Below are 16,040 nucleotides of genomic sequence, written 5' to 3' on the forward strand. Positions count from 1 at the left end.
ACTCTAGTATCCTTACCTGGAAAATCCCATAGACAGAGGAGCCTGGCAGGCTACAGTCCATGGGATCACAAAGAGTCAACACGACTTAGTGACTGAGCGTGCACGCGTTTACCAGACATCAAGCTAAGTCCTAGAAACCAAAAGATAAAACCTGGGAATGAGTTAACACTTTCGGAGCCTGCCATGTGCTTCCTAAGGATTTGACCTGGTTAGTTATCCTAATAACCACTGAAGGCAAAGACAAATATCAACACTGCCCCCATTTGACAGAGGAGAAAACCGAGGCACAGAAAGGCTGAGGACCTTCCTGAAGGTCACACCATCAGGGAGAGAAAGACCGGACATCATTACACTGAGGCCGGCTGGCTCCAAAGCCTGTGCTGTGGACCTGTTCTCTTACCTCCTCGCACATGCAAGTCAGCCCGAGCTCAGCCAAAGGGCAAACACCTAGAAACAACACAACAGTGAGCGCTGCCGGAGGGCTGAGCAAGGAGCTGCTGGAAGGGTCACAGTGTTCACGCACCAACTGCCTCTCAGCAGTTTCGAGTTGAAAACAGAGGGAATTTTCTCCATCTCTCTTGTCTCTCAAATGAGAAAGATGTTACCTGCCTGTACCACAGCTTAGTCATCACTGAACTTGATCCCACATCTCTTAAGTCCCGAAACAATACACTTTCATTCACTGATTCAGAAATGTTTGTGTCAGACACTGTGCTCTGTTCACTACACCCTACTGCACATACCAATTATAATTCTGAGAAATTATTTTAAGCAATGTAAAAGTCAGACATCATTCTTTATTTAGCTGTGCAAGGATCATATTGTCCAAAGACAACTTTGCAAATACATTAAGTTACTCCCATGAGTCATGGGAGTGGAGGAAAAGAATGACAAAAAGGAAGGAGAGAATGAAACTCTTGCTTGGTGTTACTATGTACTGGGATTGTTTCTCCCCATTATTCCAAGTACTCTTCCAAATTACCCTATTAAATGTAATGCTTGGCCATTTTGTTAAATGATGACATGGGCTCAAAAAATTTTAAATGATTTTGCACAAATTTATAAGTCTAATAAGTAGAAAAAAATCTAGATTTGAGCCCATTTTTACTGACTTTAAAGTCCAAATTCTTTTCACATTCATGCTGATTTCCAAGCTCAGTAATTGGAGAAGTCATTGAATAGGAGGCAGTAGGGTGGTTAAAATGACCTTTCTTTCTCCCAGCCCTACCTGTCTACAAACATAAAATGTCATCTTCAAACTCTATTTTACTACTTCCTCTTTTTTTTTTTTTTCCTTCAAACATGCAGCCTCAATATGTCTTCTTTAGCACAGCCAACTGCCATGGAGCCTTGAAAGCAGATGACCTGGCCAAGAGATCTTATCAATGGATTTTTAATGAAGAGTTCTTTTCTGAATGCCAAGTATAAGAGGTGAGACAAAATGGGCATTTCCAAATGTTAAAGAAAGCCACAGATATCCTTAGGCACTCAGATTTCTCAGTCAGGCTCCCTTTGTCCATGCCAAAGGTCACTCTGAGCTGACACCCAATGACAGACATTATTTTACAGTGGCTCAAGGCTTTCTGCAGACACATACGTTCCTTTTCCCCTTTCTAACATATTCTCTTGAGTCAGCAGTCAGTATGTATTGCCTTACATCAGATACAAAGATGGTGAATTTATATTCTCTTCATAATTTTTGAACAATAATATTTTTTAAATTTTCAGCAGATTAATGATTGGTTTATTCCTGCTATCACTTAGCTCAGTGGTCCCCTAGCTTGACTACACATTGGGATCACTGGAGAGCTTCAGAAAGTATCACTGCCTAGGTCTCATCCCCAAAGGCTGTGATTGAAATAGTCTGGGAGCAGTCTGAGCTTTAGAAATGTTTAAAGATCCCCAGGTGATTCTCCTGTGCAGAAAACTTGGGCACTCCATTAAATACTGGTCTCATCATTAATTAATTAACCAACTCTAGGGGGAGGGTCATTTAGCTTTCTCTTCCCAAGCTAGAATTGCTTCTTTCATAGCTCCCCCAAAGTATAAGACAGGGAAGGAGGGAGCACCAATAAATCATTACTGAGCTGGCTGAATTGATCTTTGGAAACTGTGCTGGGAGAGGCTGTACGAACAATTGCATCCTGGGACAGTGAGTGGTTAGAGAAAGAATATGTCTTCCAGCCTTATGTTCCACAAAACCTCCAATTCCCAAAGGAACCTAGAGGCAGGAGATAAGAGGGGTAGCAGTGAGCAATGAGGTGAGGCGCTGTTGGGTTACACCATGTAAAGAGTTGGTAGGAGTCCCAGCAGAAATAGCCACCCCAACTGTGACTTGGTGAAAATAAGTGACCAAATATAGTAAGTCCCGTACTCACAACCTTCAAGTTGTGAGCTTTCAAAGATGCAAACATGCGTTCCATCAGCATCAGGTGTGAGTGACACTGCAGCTTGCCCTGCGTCTCCTTCACTGAAGATTCTTCAGCTCTGCCATCCACCCCCCCTCCTCCAGTAACTTCCTGACTGCTCACTCCATGCCAGTCCCTGTGTGCCAGCTCTTGTACTATACTTTTCAAAGTGCAGTGCTGTAAGATTTAAAGTATTTTCCTTATTTTTTGTGTTTGATTTTTATGTATTCTTTGTGTGAAAAGTATTAGAAACCTATTACATTACTGTGCTATATAGCTGACTATGTTAGTTGGGTGTACCTAGGTTACCTTTATTGGACTTACAAATTGGACTTACAAATGCACTCTTGGAACAGAACTCATTCATATGCGGGAAACTTACTGTATCCAGAAACAGGCAATGCTGAGAGGACCTCTGAGGGTTCATTTAGAGGGATCTGGCCATGGCAGGAATGTTTGGCTTATCTCAACAGGGAATGTCAGAGCCAACCATACATGAGCAATTGTAGTTTTGCTGGATGACTGTTAAAATCGCAGCACTTGGAGGCTGCTATTATTTGAGGCTTCCTGTCTCGGACCTAAGACAGTGTTGCCCACTCCTGTTGGGTTATTCTCATTTCTCTCTTCCATTCATTCTGTCTGGCAAGGTGGGTACTTGAACCCGGGATCTTCTTGGGGTTTGACCTTTTCACCTTTCTCTAGACACAAATGAAGACCCTAGCCCTCACATTTTGAATTCAGTATGTGAGTACACAGGTGAGAGCCAAAGAAATTCCACACTGGATTCAATTCTAACTCACCTACTTCATTCCAATGTTGGCCAGAGGACCCTCTAATGGGCAACTGAATGCTTATTCAGTGATACTCAATAATATTTCAGTTTATATGTGTTCCTTATGTAAAATCCTATGGGTGAAATGATGACCACTTGGCGTGATTGGGAAATAGTTTGGTCGTTGATCATATCAGGACTGTAACCTCACCCTCAAACTGTACTGCAAACATGTAAGAGCAACTACTGTGTTTCCAAGGACTGTGCTGGATGCCAATGATTTAATAAGAACCAGGCAGAGCTCTTGCCTTTAATGAAATTAGAAAGTAATGGAGAAGAGAGACATGTAAATAGATAATCAAAATATGGAGTTTGCTTGCTCTGATCAAAAGAAGTATAAGGTTTTATGAAAGCACAGAAGGGATTTCAGTGATTTCTGTTTTTCTGGGAGAGTCAGAGATGGTGTTAGAGATCTAACATTTGAACTGAGTAATAAAAGATGAGTTCTTCGATGCACGATACTGGATGCTTGGGGCTAGTGCACTGGGATGACCCAGAGGGATGGTATGGGGAGGGAGGAGGGAGGTGGGTTCAGGATGGGGAACACATGTATACCTGTGATGGATTCATTTTGATATTTGGCAAAACTAATACAATTATATAAAGTTTAAAAATAAAATTAAATTTAAAAAAAAAGATGAGTTCTAATAAGAATTACATTTGTAGAACATTCTATAAAATGCAAAGTACTTGCAGATCCATCTTCATAGAATAAAAGCTTCATAAAAGCAAGGATTTGTCTATCGTATTCACCACTGTATTTCCAAAGTATTCAAGGAACACTGAATCCATTATTAATTTTGATTCTCATATCCTCCCATGCTTTTGGGAGGAGGTATAAGGGACAAATTTCAAAGGGAGAAAATAAATGCACAGAGACAGCAAATTCACAGTCCATGACCTCATGGAGTTCTGACCTGTAGACATTCCAAGAAAAGAATCTCAGTACACTCTGCCAATGGCTATGCTGGCTATACTAAGGGGAAAAGGAAACAGTCTGCCCTACATAATACCTCACAGTGTTGCATTTAGTACCTTAGGAAATTCACCATAGCTCAGAGTCTGGTCATCTTTGTAGGTTTATTTTATTAAAAACAGGCCCCATCATTCAAGGCCCTGCATTAGCCTAGTTTGTGAGACTGCTAGAACAATAACTGATTAATTTGTAATGAAAAATTACCATTATGGGAACTAAAATATTCACCTTTCATGATCAGCCTGTCCTAACTGTCACATTTGAAAGTGAAAGTGTTAGTTGCTCCATCATGTCTGACTCTGTGTGACCCCATGGACTGTAGCCCACCAGGCTCCTCTGTCCATGGAATTCTCCAGGCAAGAATACTGGAGTAGGTAACTATTCCCTTCTTCAGGGAATATTCCCCAGCTGAAGATCGAAGCCAGGTCTCCTGTATTGCAAATAGATTCTTTGCCGTCTGAGACACCAGAGAAGCCCAACTTTCACATTTAGTTGATTACAAATAATTATCATGATGGTTAGAACACTCACACCCCCATTAGAAGACTTTTCTTCTTGTATAGGAGCAGAAATCATCAACAGCAGAGAGCTTAATAAGTATGGAATCAAATGTACTGAGTGCCTAGAAGAACTCACATAGTTGTTGTTGCTGTTCAGTACCTCAGTCATGTCCACTCTTTGCGACCCCATGGACTGCAGCCCACCAGGATTCCCTTCTTCTCCAACACCACAGTTCAAAAGCATCAATTCTTCAGTGCTCAGCCTTCTTTATGGTCCAACTCTCACATTCATTCATGACTCTGGAAATACAATAGCTTTCACTATATGGACCTTTGTTGGCAAAGTAATGTCTCGGCTTTTTAATATGCTGTCTAGGTTTGTCATAGCTTTTCATAGCAGAACTCAGCCTGATACACGCCCCTGTCCACTGGGACAACTGCACCAGTGGGACTAGACTACATGTTATCTGCTACTTGACCAGTGGCCTTACATAATGAATCAGAATAATCAAAGATCATGAGCTAAAGCACCCTCTCCTGGACAGTATTTCTCTTTGCTTCCCACTGCCATTCAAACAAGTTCTAATCAACATTTGCAAGGCTGGAGGTCATTATATTCCTTCAAGGTGACCACAACAACATTGTGTACTAAACACCCACATTATCTCATTTAATCTTCACAATTATGTGACAAGAGTAAAGCTGGTAGTAAACGAGGTCTTGAGAGATTAAATAATTTACTCCAGTGACTACAACATAGATGGCAAAATGCAAATTCTCTCTGAGTCATTTGAAGTCCATTTAAGATTTCCATTGGAAGTTCGCTTCCAACACCATCCACGTGGGGAGACAAGGCATGCATGCTTGGCCAGAAGACAGAAGCCCCCAGAAAGCTATGCTGGAATGGGTCAGGAAGCATATGCTGCAAGAGTTCTGAGGAGGAGGATGTCGTTATGGGCCAGAGTGGACAAAAGTTTGGGAGAGAGGTGATTTTGAGTTAGGAAACATTTCCTGTCTTCAAATGTTAGAACATAAAACGTAAATAAACAGAGGGTATATGAGCCATACTTCCCTCTTCCCACAACCACAGCAGAACTGTATCACATTAGTCCCAGATACAACCTCAGTTTCTTTCAAAATACATCAATCCACAGCATAACAGCCACAACCCTTGGCATAGCACACTCATTAGCAGTGAGCCACATTTAGCATAAAAGACAGAATTCATCATCTCAAGATTGGAGGCTAAATCCACAAGGTATTAAAGAGGATCAATGATTTGGTCTCTCTGATGGGAAAAAAAAGCAACAAATTAATTTAAGTGTGTGTGTATGTGTATATGTATGTAAACTATCCAGAGGTAGTCAAGTAATTACAAAATCATTATGCGATGATCTTTTTTTAACTCTTAATTTTTTGGTCATGCCACACAGCATGTGGGGTCTTAGTTCCCCAACTAGGGATCAAACCCATGCCCCTGCATTGGAAGCATGAAGTCTTCACCACTGGACCACCAGGGAAGTCCCACATCTTTGGACGGCAGGAGAGAGTATCATTTCAGACTCACCACTTCTACAGCAGATGCTCCACTCCTAAATAAAGCTGATATTAACCCCTAAAGAGGACCAATAGTTTTGGATGAACAGTACTGATACGGATCAGATCTGCAAAAATCTGCTTAGGGTTCTTTAAAAGCAAATTATGCCTGATTCAGCTTCCAGAAAAACAAGTCATTTCTGATCAAAATGTAAAGGAGACGTTCTTGCTAAATCAAGTCTCTACCAAACCATCCATCCCGAAAGAAGAAAGGAAGTCTGACAAGGGAACTAAGCCAGCTCATTTGACCCACTGACTTCCTCAACTCTGATCCCAAGGAAGAAGAAGTAAGGTCTCAGCCTCATTTAATCTTTCTGTTTAGGGGCATGAGAAATCCAGTGAAGTCATGACTCTATTTGCTCATTCATTCAACATCCAACAAAAATGCATGACTTTATCTATGCATATTCATTCACACATTTGGCAATTTAGTAATTCATTAGCAAGTATGTGCCAAGAACCTATACTTTTCTAGACGTTCTGCTAGTAACTGGGGATATAGAGAGGAAAACAAATTCCTGCCTTCAAGGAGCTCACTGTACAGTTGGGCAGATGATGACTGAAAAAAATGAATGACAACTGAAGAAACGATTGCAGCATGCTGTGAAAAGCCTGGTGATAGAATTATGCAAAATGCACGGCAGAAGCCACAAACAATAGAGCCCCCAGCCCTACGATTTGCCAAAGTCACTGTCTATGTACAGGACATTTTTCAAGGCATCCAAGCTTCTCCAAACCATGTAACAATTTATTTCCAGATTCTGAGAGCTTAGTAGAAATCCCGCATGCTCCAGTTATATGTAGGTTCCAGCTTTTACATACATCACACCTCTCCCCACACTTTAGTCAATTTGATGCTACTTACTCCTCTACCGCTGCCAGCTCTACTCTGCTCCAAAATCATTGGACAGGACTGACTTAGAAAAAGGTAAAATAAAGATTCAAATTAAAGAAAGAGGTGAGAATTAGCATTTATATGTATTATGACTATGTATCTGGAAAACTCAAAAGAATAGACTGAATAACTATTAGAGTTAGTAGGAGAATGCAGTAACATCCTGAAGAACTTCCTATACAAATGCAAACAACAACCAGTTAGAAAGTATAATATATGAGAATCCCATTTATAACATAAGTAGTAATAAATTTCCTGGGTGGCACAGTGGTAAAGAATCTACCTGCCAATGCAGGAGACACAGGAGACATGGGTTCAGTCCCTGGGTCAGGAAGATCCCTTGGAGGAGGGCATGGCAATCCACTTCAGTATTCTTGCCTGGAAAATCCCATGGACTGAAGAGCTTAGCAGGACAGTCCATGGGGTCGCAGAGTTGTACAGAGTCATACACTACTGAGCACAATAATAACTTAACAACAAATGTCAAGATTTATGTTACAAAACTTTTGATGGGACCAAATATTTTAAGTGATGCCTGAAAGATACTATTAAGAAGAGAAAGGGGCTAAGGGGACCATAAGGATATGGTCCCATAAAACCCAAAGATGGGAAAGACCTCTCAAAGAGAGGTGTGGGTGTGGTCTTTGTCTAAAAAAATAAAATAACATTTACAATGGAACTGTTCCAGCTAGGACTAAACATGACAGAGATAGTTCAAAAGGAAAAAGGCATCTGGAAACTTCCATGGGAACAAAACATATTAAGAAAATTGCTGCATAGCAAAAACAGTCCCTTTCTTACGGAAAAAGGAGGAGGATATGTTATGCAACGATAAACATGCAAAACAGTATGCAGAAAAATACTCTCTAAGGATGTGAACTGTACTGTAAGAGACAGCAAGAGACTAAAAGCAACCCACTTTGGCATCAATAAAGCAATGATTAAATTACAATACATAGATACAGTGGAAATCTTTCGTGAGTTTATGCACTTTTTATCTGTCCCAATTTGGAAAGATCTCTGTGATTATATTATTCTTTATTTTATTTTCAAATTTGTACTGTTGCAGATTTGGTGCCCTGGGAAGTAGGCTCTATGATGACAGGAACAATGTCTCTTGATTTCACTGCTGTATCCGCAGCCGTCAGGACAATGCCTGGGACTCCACTGATGTGTGACAAGTATACCTTCAATGAAGAAATTCATTGAAAATGTTTAATAATCACCTAGTAAGTTCCTAATAAATATTGGCCAAGATTGCTGGGTTCTTTTTTTTTTTGGAAAGAAACTCATCCGTATAAAGCTGACAAAGTAGATACTACTGCACAAGCTATCATAACCAGCCAAAGAAAGCTGCTTTCAAAACCTGCTGCTGAAATGTCTCAGGGCACGGGTTCAGGGAACTTCCTTACTCGAGAAGCTCTTTCCTGGAATATAGCTCTATTAAAAGACAACAAAGTCAGCAGCACAGCTGACACCCCGTTTCCTCTCTGTCCCTTCTTGAGGCCTTTTTTTAGATGTCAGGCCTCACTGACTTCTCTTTTCCCATCAATCTGTCACTCTTTCAACGCGCGTCCCCGCTTACAGGGAGTGCCCAGGGCAGTCACACCACTGGTCTCCTTGCCCTTCCTGCCAACTCTGCAGCAGAGCAAGTTCATGGTATCTTCCCATCTTAGAGGCTGTCAGAGAACTGGCTGGGCCCAAAGAAATTGCTGTAGTGTTTCTTTGCAATGGGTGTTTGTTTCTTCAATTGTAATGGCGGCTTCCCTGGTGACTCAGATGGTAAAGAATATGCCTGCAATGTGGGAGACCCAGGTTCAATCCCTGGGTCAGGAAGACCTGCTTGGAGAAGGGAATGGCAACCCACAACGGTATTCTTGCCTGGAGAATTCCATGGACAGAGGAGCCTGGAGGGCTACAGCCCACGGGGTCACAAAGAGTCAGACACAACTGAAGCGACTAACACCATGAACTTGCCACTGTACTATGAACGTCACACATTATTGCATTTATTCCTCACAACTATCTGTGAAGTGGACACTGGGTGACTATTATTTCCTAAGAGGCAGAACTCGAGGCCTAGAGAATTCCAAGGCAGGACGGGACATGAATTCTAGCCTCCCAATTTCAAAGTTCAGACTTTAAACCAGCACAGAGATTATATTATCATCTCAGTTTCACTTCAAATCCTTCCCCAAGACTGATTAGAGTCCTCAGCATTTCCTTCCTGGAGAGGGTAGGCAAAGAGAAGAAAAAGTATTCATAAAAAGTAGTGGGAATGACCTGCAACAACCCCTGACATAGAAAAACCAACAGCTACCTTTGGATAGACTTCTGGGCAGATGGGGTGCGTGTCTGACTTTGGTTACTCAGGACAGCACAAGCTTGGCTGTTATGGTTGGGTCAGGTCCAGTCAATGAGGGAACAGCAAAAAGGGAGTTTTGTATACTATTGGTGGAAATTTCAACCAATACAAACTCTTTTGAAATGCAGCTGTACAAATTGTGTGAAGAACCTCATATTGTCCATATCTATCAACATAGTGATGCTAATCACCATGACAAACACTTTAAAATATGGAAAAGAATTCTTTTATCCACTCATGACGGACATACCAGTTAGCATCTGTTATTAAGACAGATGTGTTCTAGAGCACTAGGAAAGCAAAGATGAGCAAGGGAGGACAGAATCCTGTCTTCATAGAGACTGATTTAGTGAGAAAAATAAGAAATACATGTTGTTGTTCAGTCTCTAAGTCATGTGCGACTCTTTACAACCCCATAAACTGCAGCACCTGGAGTTTGCTCAAATTCATGTCGATTGAGTCAGTGATGCCATCCAACCATCTCATGCTCTCTCGCCTCTTTCTCCTCTTGCCCTCAGCCTTTCCTAATATCAGTGAGTCGACTCTTTGCATCAGGTAACCAAAGTATTGGAGCTTCAGCATCAGTCCTTCCAAGAATATTCAGGGTTGATTTCCTTTAGGATTGCATACTTAAATATATAATAATACCAACCAACTATCCATAAGAGCTAGAAAGAAAATGAGCCTTCAGAGAAAAGAGACAATGAAGGGAAGGGCCAAGGCAGGCACTCAAAGAAACTGACTGACAAAGAAAAGAATGCAATGAAGAAACAGACTGCTTCCACACACTGGGGCTAGAGAGTTCCAGCATAAATTAAAATCAGTGGCAAGAGTCAAACTTGATGTGTTTAAAGAATAAGAAGATGATAGTGTGGAACTGGAGTGGTGATTAAAGCAGAGGTGAGTCCATTTCATCAAAATATTCAATCATTTGTAGTACTGAGGCTAAATAAGTAAACTGCCCTATATCCACGTTATAGACCAACTGTGGTCCTAGAGTTAGCCCAGTAGAGGCTGGAATCCTGATTCTGCCATTTGCTAATTGTGTGACCTTATAAGTGTACTTAGTTTATCCATTCCAGTTGATAAATAAGGACAATCAGAGGCCCTCATTATATAGATAGAGAAAATGAAACAATCCAAGAAAAGCATTTTTCACAGTTCCTGGCAAACTTTGATAACATAAAAGTACGATGCAAATAATAGCAATAGGGTGATGATGATGATGTTTCAAGAACCAGAGGAAATGTTTAGGCTGTGACTTTACAAAGCTAACAAAAGACTATATTATGTATAAATGAGCTTTTACTCTAAAATGAGAAATACGTGCCATTTACTACATTTTAACCTAAACATCTCCGGATACAACATACTATAGGCTATATAGGACATCCTGATATTATGTCACTAATGGAGAGCTTGTGTGAATATTAATTAGGTAGAAATAAAAGTTCTATAGGACATTTTTCCCCTTGGTTTCTGCTGATCAGCCTCTGTTTACTAGATTTGATTTATCCCAAAGGAGTTTAGGGTGGATTATCACTAATTTGCATTGAGATCTTTATTTTAAATTTCTACAAGAAATCACCTAACTGAAGTACTCATCAACTGATTCTTAGAAAAGTTTTAGTTCTCCCATATACCTTGGAAAACTGATAAATTGCCTTCCAAAATTTCCCTTTCTGTTTTACCAAACAATACTATTTCTTACCTCTCTTCTGCATGTGCTCAGTCACTCCATCGTGGCTTTGTGGCCTCATGGACTGTACCCCACCAGGCTCTTCTGTCCATGAAGTTTTCCAGGCAAGAAGACTAGAGTGGGTTGTCATTTCCTCCTCCATTGGGATAAGCAATAAAAAAAGTAACTTCCTGATTTTTCCCATTTCCAATTGGCAGGATTAGTACTATTTAGGGTTGCAGAAGATATAATTTCTATTTTTTTACCTCTAATTCTCACTATAAAATAGATTATACAAGTAAATTTCATTCTCATGCACATGATATATCCATGGTTATATACTAAAAGTATCAGAGAAAGAATCAAAAAATTTTAGCTCTGGTTTTGATCATGCCCTTTTCTAGATAGGCTTCTTAAACTGAGCCTTGGGTAGCTGAGAAAGAAATGAAAACTTTCTAACCTGTGTTGAGAATAAAAATGAGCTATTGTGGAAAGAACACAGCTTTAGAATCAAGAATTATTTCTACCTTAATCTAGCTCCTTAATCAAAGATCTTGGGCAATAAGACATGGGACTTTTGAGCTAACAATATTTTGATGGGAATATAGATTTTCTTAAAGATCGTTTTGCTGTGGGCCATTTTTAAAAGTCTTTTTGAATTTACTACAATATTGCTTCCACTGTTTAAGTTTTGATTTTTTGGCCACGAGGCATATGGGATCCTAGCTCCCCAACCAGGGATTGAACTCACACCTTCTGCATTGAAAGACAAAGGATTAACCACTGGACCACCAAGGAAGTCCCAGGAATACAGAGTTTGAGTTGATGCTGGAACAGGTTGATAAGGACTCTGGGATGGGCTGAAGGTATTTTGCATAACAGCCAGCATGCATCTGTGGGCCCCAGAGAGCAGACTGTGAAAGGATGGATTTGATCCTCCATTCTAACCCCCAGACCGACCTGTGGATGTGTGACCATATATTGAAAAAGGAGACTTAAAGATGAAGGAACTTGCTGTGGGGAGATTATCTAGAATTACCCAGGTGAACCCAGTGTCACTACAAAGGTCCTTAAAAGGTAGAAAAGGGAGGTAGAGAGTCAAAGTCAGAGAAGGGATGAGAAGATGGAAGCAGAGGTCACTCGAAGATAACTTGCTGCTGATTTTGAGGATGAATGAGTCACACACCAAAGAATGCAGGCAACCTCTGGAAGCTGGAAAAGGCAAGGAAATAGATTCTTCCCCAGAACCTCCAAACAGAACACAATCCCATCAACACTTTGATTTTAGACACACAAAACTTATTTTAGGCCTTTCTCCTCCTGTACTATATCTTACAGTATGACTCTATGACAATAAATTTGTGTTGTTTCAAGACACTAATTTTGTGGCTATTTGCTTCAGCACCAACAGGAAACTAAAACAGTTTCAGAGCCCCACCTCCACACTCCCACACTTCCATCTCTAGGCATATTCCTACCAGTATCTCAATACTGGTCTCATCTCACACCGAGCCTCACGAATTAAATCAGAGGTGCGTGATGAATCCTTTGGTACTCACTCCCACACAACCTTGGAGCAGCCCTGTGCTTAATTGCTCAGTCGTGTCCCAGACTGTAGCCTGCCAAGCTCCTCTGTCCCTGGTAATTCTCCAGGCGAGAATACCGGAGTGGGTTGACATTCCCTTCTCCAGAGGATCTTCCCAACCCAGGGATGGAACTCAGGTCTCCTGCACTGCAGGCGGGTTCTGTACCGTCTGAACCACCAGGGAAGCCCTGAGCCAATACCAGCTGTCCAAGACGTCAGCCACCTTTGTGCTATAAGGCACTTGTGAATGAGATACATCCGAAGAGTATGAGGGAGGAAATGAAACAAATATGAGAGGGAGCCAAGATGAGTCTCTTAGGTTCAAACTATGATGTAATAATAAAAGGTCTTTCATTCTCCTCCAGAGAAATGACAGCATGGCCCGTTGATGAAGTACCAATGAATGAGACAGCCAAGATCACAAAAGGGAGAAACTTACTGAGAAACAAGGGGATGGGTAGAAAGAAGTTCAGCAAGAGCCTGGAAATTTCAGCCCAGTCTTTGGAAATCAGGATGTAATCACACTTGAGAAATAAAATTTGCTTCCTTATAATTCTATTTCCTACAAGTATTTTTAAAGTTATTTCAGGGAAAAGAAACTAAATGTCTCTAAACTATATGTTAGGGAAAAGTAGTTGTATGAATATTACTAACAAAGTATGAATAGCTTCACTATATAAAAAATAAAAATAAAAAAAGTAAGGCCTTATTAGTGGAATTAAACATAAAAAATTCAAAAAAATTTATATAAAATAATTTCAGTTGACCAATATAATGAAAAAAATGTTTAAATTATGTTGTAATCAGATAAGCACAAGTAATACAAGTCAAGACACAAGTGAGAGGGACGTCCCTGGTGGTCCAGTGGCCGAGACTCCACACTCCCAATGCAGAGAGTCCCAGTCCAATCCCTGGTCAGACAAGCGATCCCATATGCCAAACTGAGAGTTCACACGCCACAGCTAAAGGTTCCACGTGCCACAACCAGGACCTGGTGCAGCCAAATAAAGATTTTTTTAAGTTAAAAAATACATAAATAAAAGGAAAATAGTAGTTAGCTTAATTTTTGTATATTAAACTAGTTAGGAGGTGGCTAACAGATGCATACTGCTATTTGGGGTAATACACTAATAAAATAAGTAACATTTATTGACTACTAACTGTATCTAAGAAGGTGAAACAGTGCTTTGCATATACTGTATTACTTCAATCTCATACTCACCCTCTCATATAGTTACTATTTTAAATCTCACTTTAAGATGAAGAAAAAATGCCTGAGGGCTGAAGATATTTACCTATAATTTACTTGGGGTCACAAAGCCTATAAGATGCTCAACACCATTATCGCACAACTTGAAAAATATGTATCAGAAGCTTAAGTACCATTTGACACTTTAGTCTAATTTTAATAATTATTTTGCACAGATATAATATTAACTACTTGCACAGAAAATGTGTATTAAGGAGTAATTTATAGAAGCAAATGTGGGAAAGTAAAATAGTCAAAATAGATAAGTAATTGTGTAATACTTATTCAATAAAATTTTATTCAGTCTTTAAATGATATGAATGAAGAGTCTTTTAATAACATGAGAAAATACTTGTACTATAAATGTAGGAGAAAAAATTGGCACAAATTATATCTATATTATATTGAAAACATTAACCAGCCACTGTGACATTTTACATAAAATGTATAATATTTAATTTTGTTTCTATCAATATATATTTTTCAATCCATTCTGTGAGAAAGTGATAAAAGAATTAAAACTCTGAAAGGGTAAGGAAATTTTCAGTGAAAAGCTATTAGTGAGACTTAGCCTCTCTGTTGGACTGGAGACCAAATCTCTCTACTACTGAAAATTGTTTAAAATTATGATTAAACAATTTAATCATAATTTAAACAATTATGAGTAATTGTTTAAAATTACTCAACAATGGTATCCTGAAGTACTGAATGTATGTGCAAGATGACTTTATCTTGTTTATTCATTTTTTTCTTTTTTTTTCTTTATTTTAATTGGAGGCTAATTACTTTACAATATTGTGTTGGTTTCTGCCATATGTTGACATGAATCAGCCATCGATGTACATGTGTTCCCCATCCTGAACTGCCCTCCCACCTCCCTCCCCATCCCATGCCTCAGGGTCATCCCAGTGCAAGAGCCCTGAGCACCATCTCATGCATCAAACCTGGGCTGAAAAATTATGTTTACTTCTTTATGCTATCAATAGGACATTACACTGATCTACATAACTATATTTTATACTTATTTAAATATTCTAATATATATTTAATATATTTAAATAATTAAATTAAGAGTACAGATATATCTCCTATGAATTGTATTTCAGGATAGAAAAGGTGATATTACAAATTTTTAACCACTTTTTCTATATAATTTTTTAAAGTTACACTCCACTTATTACACTCCAGTTATTACAAAATATTGGCTATCTTACATTCCAGTTATTACAAAATGCAAACATCTTACAGGCTGTGTGAGGCCAAGTAAATTATAGCTAAATCCCTCAGGCATTTTTTCTTCATCTTAAAGTGAGATTTAAAATAGTAGCTATATGAGAGGGTGAGTATGAGAATAAAGTAATACAATATATGCAAAATATTGGCTATATTACACTCCAGTTATTACAAAATATTGGCTGTATTCCCCATCCTTGTAGCCTATCTTATACCCAGACATAATACCTCTTACACCCCAATCCTTATTGTGCCCACCTCAGTTGCTGTCTCCTGTTGAGTCTGCTTCTTTTTGTATTCACTAGTTTGCTATCTAGTTGAGTTGCCCACCTCAGTTTGCTATCTGTGTTGAGTCTGCTTCTTTTTGTATTCACTAGTTTGTTTGTTTTTGTTTAACAGAAATTCCAATATTCACAGCAGCATTATTTACAATTGCCACGATATGGAAGCAAACTAAATGTTCATCAACTGGTAAGTAGATAAAGACAATGTGCTGCTGTTGTTGCTAAGTCGCTTCAGCTGTGTCCGACTCTGTGACCCCATAGACAGCAGCCCACCAGGCTCCCCCGTCCCTGGGATTCTCCAGGCAAGAACACTGGAGTGGGTTGCCATTTCCTTCTCCAATGCATGGAAGGGAAAAGTGAAAGTGAAGTCGCTCAGTCACGTCCGACTCCTAGCGACCCCATGGACTGCAGCCCGCCAGGCTCTTTCGTCCATGGGATT

General features: G+C 39.7%; 1 protein-coding gene across 29 annotated transcripts in view; it reads right to left on the reverse strand.

Moving 5' to 3' along the window:
* Window positions 1-16,040, reverse strand: part of LOC147359668 (uncharacterized) — a 587,603-nt gene that overhangs the window by 280,587 nt on the left and 290,976 nt on the right. For 2 of the 29 annotated variants that reach the window (XR_015140284.1, XR_015140277.1), the window contains exon 3: window positions 4,877-5,016. The exons of the other annotated variants lie outside the window; for them this stretch is intronic. The gene's annotated coding sequence lies outside the window, so the exon portion shown is untranslated. The remainder of the gene's footprint in view (window positions 1-4,876; window positions 5,017-16,040) is intronic. 29 annotated transcript variants of the gene reach the window in all.

Source organism: Bos grunniens, chromosome 14 (assembly GCF_055505025.1).
Source record: "Bos grunniens cultivar Pamir isolate PY7600 chromosome 14, Bosgru_T2T1.0, whole genome shotgun sequence".
In the NCBI taxonomy this organism is placed as follows: domain Eukaryota; kingdom Metazoa; phylum Chordata; class Mammalia; order Artiodactyla; family Bovidae; genus Bos; species Bos grunniens.